Genomic DNA, 6,690 nt, shown 5'->3' on the forward strand with positions numbered 1-6,690 from the left:
TTGAAATGGATGTTACTGCGCCAGTACTGTATTTCCTACTAGAGGTTTCCTAATGGCTCTTAGAAGTTTGTCTGCTTGAACAAGTTTCTCAGCCTCTGAAAGGATTTTTCTGTCTTTGCCAAGAGAGCATATGAGCAGAAATAAGGTGGCTGGGCTGCAACAGCACAACCTTGCAGTGTGTCCATCCACTTCTTCTGAGCGGTAGCAATTACCTCTTGCATGAAGCTTTCTGTCTTATTAGGTGAGAAGTGAATGTTAGCTATTCAGAAACTGTAATACTGTAGTCTCTTTTCTACCTATGGAGGGAGGAAGTGATGGCTGGCTGGACACTTACTACGTTTTTAAGTTTGCAATCTTCTTCAAGTTTGAGAGATTATCTTTTGTACTGCATGCTGGTCTTCTACCAATACCTTGAAGCATGCAAATTTCTGCATTTTTGTTCTTTTTTTCCACATATAATTGAAGTAATTAATCTTAACTATAAGTTCTCTTTTTTAAGCTGCATGTCATTTGAGAAATGGGTGTTTATATATATATGTATGTACATACATGTCAAAACCTACTGTTTAGTTGAATCTGTCTCTCAATGAAAATAAAACAGCTGTACTGCATGTTTAATGTCAATAATGGAAATCACACAGCATATTTAAAATGAAAGATTTTCTGAGAACATCACTAAAGAGATAGCAGATCATTCCTGTAGGGCCTGTTAATTTTTACACAGATTTGAGAATAAAATATGGTTAAAAACCTTCCACTTGCCTCTGAGAGAATGAGAAAATTTAATCCTAACGTATCTAATGATTTAAAGAACCAGCTGGTATAAAAGGAAACTAATGAACTGTGATGTTATTTTGATAAGAAATAGCTTGACTTCACAGAATTTGGGTGAATCAGGTCATCAACACATATGGCTTTTGCTACCATCTCTTATGAGTTTCCCTACTCCTGTCTGCTGAGGGCAAGTGTTTTCAAACTGTTAGTCCTGTAAATATTCTATATTCTTAGCATCAAAGTAGTTAATTAGAAAAATCTAGAGAATTAAGACCTAATGTTCCCTTTTCTCTTTAGTGCTTATCCAGGGCACATTAAAAGCAGTTTCTCAAGAACTAGGCCAATCCAGTTTGTGACAGAAGCCTGTTGGGTGTTTGCTGATGGTTTAATATACGTATTTATTGTATCATCTCTATATACCATGGGTTTCCTTTTGAAGGGCAGACAGAGTAAAATTCCAACAGTTTTACATGAAGGCATCTAATACATGTGAGAAGTCAGAGGAGAGACAGTCATGTGGATGCTCACCAAGACACTTGATTTTTGTTGTTGCAGTGATTCATGGATCTGACTGATCTCGCCCTTTTAGAGTGCATGTCATAAATGAACGTTGTCATGACACAAAATCAAAACTAATTTCATTTTTTAAGGGGCACCCACAGCTGTGACTCCTGGTGTAAATATGATCATGTTGTTTTTCTGTCATAATGATGAGTAGACGTATGTAATGTTAATAAGATAGTTAGCATTTCTAGCAATCAGAGGTGAGAAAGAGTTCAAGCTGTATTGTGTAAAGCTTAGAGTTTACATAACTAGGCTGGTAGAGATATTTCCAGCTATTCAATGTATTAAGGAGGTTCACAAGTCCAGTGCACTCTTCTTGCCTTAATTTGAATCTGTTGGATTAGGTATTTAAAAAACCTAAAATCAATATTATGGATAAAGTTTTTCTACACCAGAGGAGGACAGGTCTAGAACAGAAGTCATGAACAGGATTTATCAGTTCACTTCAGTTATTTGTTCAATAATGTAAAATAAAGACAGAGTGCGCTGTGATTGCCATCCATCACAATGGCAGGGTAAGCAACTGAAAGGTTTAGAGAGAAACATCTAGTATTACCAACTACTCTTGGATAAAATCACCATTGAAACATGATAAAGGGAATTTATCCCCTCAATTCTCAAGGTGGTTTATCCATTTCTGAAATCTACTGTCATCAATTAATGCATTATTATGTCATAGTGTATGCTAGAGGACAGAAAGTTAAAACTGAGCATCTGCTCCTGGTATCCTCACAATAACAACTGGCCTTTTTTTTTTTTTCTTTTTTTTTTCTGTGAGAAATCTACATTATTAAATCTTGTTTTTCTTGGGCAAAACTTGCCTTCATATGCTGCATGGCAGTTCCTAATGGTAATTTCTAGATGCAATATAACACAGACTGTCAAATCTGAGTTTCTCTTGTTCTTTCACTGGTACTTTTTGAGTACTAGTCTTGAACTCATAACTAAATTAAGCTACTTGGACCCTAATGGAAGTAGATCCATTTTTGCTGCTTCTTTTTCTTTAACAGGATGACTTTATTAATTGTATGTAGTATTATTTTTGTTGTTATTATTGTTTTTATCATTATGACCTCTATTTCTGATGCCACAAATCATTGTGAAGTGGCTTGGCACATATATAGGTCAGCTGTTAACTTTGCATTGTTTTGAATGTGTGTGTACTGTTGACACATCCACACAGTACTCACCCAGATCAGGTAGTTTTTGTTTCACTCAGGCACCTTAAGTGCCATGATATTGCAGGTTTTCTAATAAAGGCATTTTCAAAAAGGTTGTGGTTTTCTTTCCCCTGGCATCTAAAATACCTTACTTTAACTGACATTTACACACAGAGAATAATAGGGGGGGAAAAATAGTTGCAAACTGAAACAAAGTAAACCCCATCACACAAAAAAACCCAGCCCCAAGCCAACCCAACAGCAATAAACCCCCTTATTTTACGTTTTCACCTTTTTAGTCCATTCTTGTGGACTCATTTGCAGGTAAGAGGCTGAAACAGAGAACTGTTGGAAACAGCTGTTTCTACTGATTCTCTAACTACAGAACATCTGTCCTCTTCCCTCTCAGTTGTAGCATACCTCAGAGGTTTAATTTTAAAACCGTTGTAACCATTCTCAGAACCTGAAAGCATATAATTTCAGCAGTTATCAGTTATTTCAATTACAACCCCTTCTTCAGGCTGTTGATGCAAATAAAACTAGCATTAGTCTCCACCTCCTATAAAAAAATGGAAATGAAAATTTTTATTGTATTTTTCTGAAACTGATAAAGTTTAGAATTCTCTTATACAAGCAATTTTTCAAGTCTTTTATCTAGACCGCATAACAGATGGTTTTGTTAAGCAGTTTCATTGAATCTTTAATATATTACAATCTTGACAAATAGGCTATTGACAACCACAATTAAAGAGAAACAAAACAACTATTCAACTTCTAATATAAATAGGCTGCAATTATCCAGTAAGTTTATGAGATCTGAAAACTAATATTAAAGCAAATGTTCTGGATCTGTGGTTTGTAGTTCTGAGGTCATTTTAGTGTTGATTAAAATTCACTTTTGATCTCTAAGTTCTTAAGGATTTGTTTTATAAGTCTAAGCTTTCAAATATGCCTAACAAATAACAGCGTAGGAAGAAAGAATGATAAGCTAGTGACAAGTGTAATGGTATACAGAATCCTTAAACTTTCAAAATCAAGTTTAAAACTAATGTAGATTATTAAACGTGAAGGTAGAGTAACATCATGTAACTTTTTCAGCTCTGTACTGACTCTGTTCTATTAGAATGGCTTCTGGAAACTTAATTTTTAGGACTGAGACTGATCATTACTAGTGTTCACCTCAGACTAGATGGCATTACCTCTCTTCACCTGTTTATGTCTATAAATAGTGAAGATGCAGACTGGGAAATTGGAGGCACAGTATAGTTACCCTGTCCAGACACCTCAGTGGAAAAATCTCCCCTAGCAGTTTGAAGTCTGTTCGTGCATACCACCACCATCAAGCAGTGTTCCCAGTAAAATAAGGGTGGTTTTCTGTCTTTTATAGTCTTTAGTAGTTAGTGTTTGGCAGGATACTAGTGAGAATGTTTAATGTATTACTGCTGCTACTTCTCATTTCCAAGGCTAGCTTTAAGTGAAATGGGGAATGAGTTCTAATCTCCTGGCAGCCTCAGCCTGTACTGTACAGGAATCATTCCCATTTGTCAGAGCATACCATAGGCATTCCTTTCCCATCTGAGTTGTGTGTTGGAGATTCTTTGCTACTCATTAAAGCCTGATGACAGTTTTCAGGGAGAACTGAAAAAAACTCACATAAAACAAACAAAGTGTATGGTAAGTTTTGTGTTGTCTTTGGTACGTTTTTGGATGAGACTAAGAGTTGCTGCTAATGAACCTTATTTGACACTGCAGCATTCAGGACAGGGAGCAGCATGCATGCTGGTCCTCTCTGATGAGGACAACACATGTTGCTCTGCACTGTGCTGTTTTCTTTCCTGGGAATCTGCAAATAAAGAGACCAGGAGCTGCCTGTCACCCTTCCATTCTCCCACATCACTGTCATGACTCAACAAAAGAAGCAGGGAGTGAAGCAGCCCTGGCATTTTCCAGCAAGCTGCCAGAGCTGCTGCAAGCTGCCTGCAGCTCCACGTGCAGTAAACCTGCTTGCACAGGCTCCTGGCTGAGGGGTCAGCCTGCTTCTGGGAGTCTGCCTGGCAGCTCCACCTTACTCATGGCTATAAATTGCTCCAGAAACAATTTCCAAGTAACCTCCATTTTCATTTGGGACATACTGGCTATTCAGAATTGCTTCATGTTCTCTCTCCTTTCCTGTTCACTTTGCATGATGTGAAAGTGAATTAAGAAGGAGCAGCTCTAGCTAGCCTAAGGATGTAGTTTTCTGCTTTAGGCGCTGCCTGTGATGAACTGTATCCAGATTGGTTGTTGGTACTGAAGCTTGAACTTGAGAGGAAACAATTATCCTTGTTAAAAGAACTCTGTTTAATGTACAGTGCATAATGAGAGGACAACAGGGAGTATCATTTCACTTCTTAATAGGCTACAATTAAACTTAAAGCCAACTTTTGTCCTCACTTCCACCAGTGTGACACAGGCAGGATTTTCCTCCTATGAGTGAACAAAATGTGAAAGGTACAGTTCTGCAGCTGCTTTGTTTTCGTGGAAAGTTTCCTGACAGTGAAGTACTGTGCAAGAAGCAGCTGCAGAATCAGGCCCTTTGTACACATGCCCTTGTAGTAATCCTAAAAGAAATAGAATAGCACTTGCAAAATGGCACTTGAGCTCAAAGAGAAATCCGGTGTCTTCCATCTGCTCCCTGCTCTTGCAGCTGCAGTGAATTATGATCTGGTGTCACATTTATAGGGTGATTTCATCAACTGATTTTTTTAATTAATTTATATTTAAAATTGTACAAAGGGTATGTGATAAAGCGGTGTAACTCTTTCCTCAGCCACTACACCAGCCAAGATTTAAGTATCCTCTGCCTCACTGTGTCCCCCTCTTGTTCTTTTTGAGCAGCAGCTAATAGAGTCTTAAATAGCTTATTGGACCTAAAGCTGCTTAACTGCCAGTGCTGCTACGGAGCAGAACTGGCAATTTCAATCGTACCTTATGGCGCAAGAGTTAAAACAGCTATATATTCTCTTCTCCAAAAAAATGTCTGTCACACTGACGCATCATAGTGACGCTTGAATCCACACAGTGTTTCATGTAGAAGCATGGATGCATCTGTCGTTCCATTGTTACCGGGGATGTTGGCAATTTTTTAAGCACATGCTTCTTGAATATCCTTCTTGGATATGGTCTTGAAACAGCATCAACCACACTTCTATTTTGTTTTTGTGGAACGATGAAGTCTATGGGTGCTAACAGGTAAAATCAGTAGCAATACACATCCATGCTTGTCTTGTGATTTGGTGTTATGCTTGTTGCAAAAATAAGGGACTCTTTCCCTGTGAAGATTTCAGTAGTAATAATACCTCTTTATTATGTTGATATATAATTTAGAAACGGGAAAATTAGGGCACAGTTTTTGGTAGCAGTTGTATGCAGACATAGGAAGTCATGATTCCTGTCCTGAAAAACTTCATGTCAAATAAATAAGAAAAGGTAATTGAGTAGAAGTATTCAAAATCGAATATATTCTGATATGCATATGTGTGTGTGAGAAATAGAGCAAGAGAAAGATGTTTAATTATGCTTCTATGCAGGATGGATGTAACTCTGAGAATCCAGAGGAAGTGGCATTTTCCAAGTTTTTTCTCAAAACTTCTCCATTGGTTGCTTAAAATGGGGGCGAGGGTGATGCTGAGTAAAGTAGTGCCCACTAAAATAACAAGCATGATTCAACTAAGTCAGTATAAAATATCTATGTTAATAACATGTGTTTTGTTGTATTGATCATGCTGCAGTTACAAGCCATAAAAATTTGGTGATTCTCATTTATCAGGAAATAAAACCAATTCTTTGTATTGAAAGAGAGAATGCAAGCAGTCAAAAAGGACCAAATACTTATTACAATGTGTACATACAAGTGGTATGAGCATATTTTGTGTGCCCCTGGATAATGGACTAGCCTTTAAGAAGCCAGAGGTGGTAGAACTATTTTCTGTGTTTCATTTTCATTTGTCTTGCTGTGTTTTTCATAGTCCTGAAAAACATTCAATCTTGTGAGCTCTATTTTGTTGTCTTATTTTCCCATAAAGGAATATTTACTAAAAACGTAACTTATTTCTGTGGAGTGAGTCTACAGAAGAAAAAGGGTTTTCTCTAATAGCAGAATTGTAAAATAAAAGCTCTGTTAAAAATGAATGTGCTGAATCTGGAAAGCTTC

Source organism: Apus apus, chromosome 4, assembly GCF_020740795.1.
Source record: "Apus apus isolate bApuApu2 chromosome 4, bApuApu2.pri.cur, whole genome shotgun sequence".
Lineage (NCBI taxonomy): Eukaryota > Metazoa > Chordata > Aves > Apodiformes > Apodidae > Apus > Apus apus.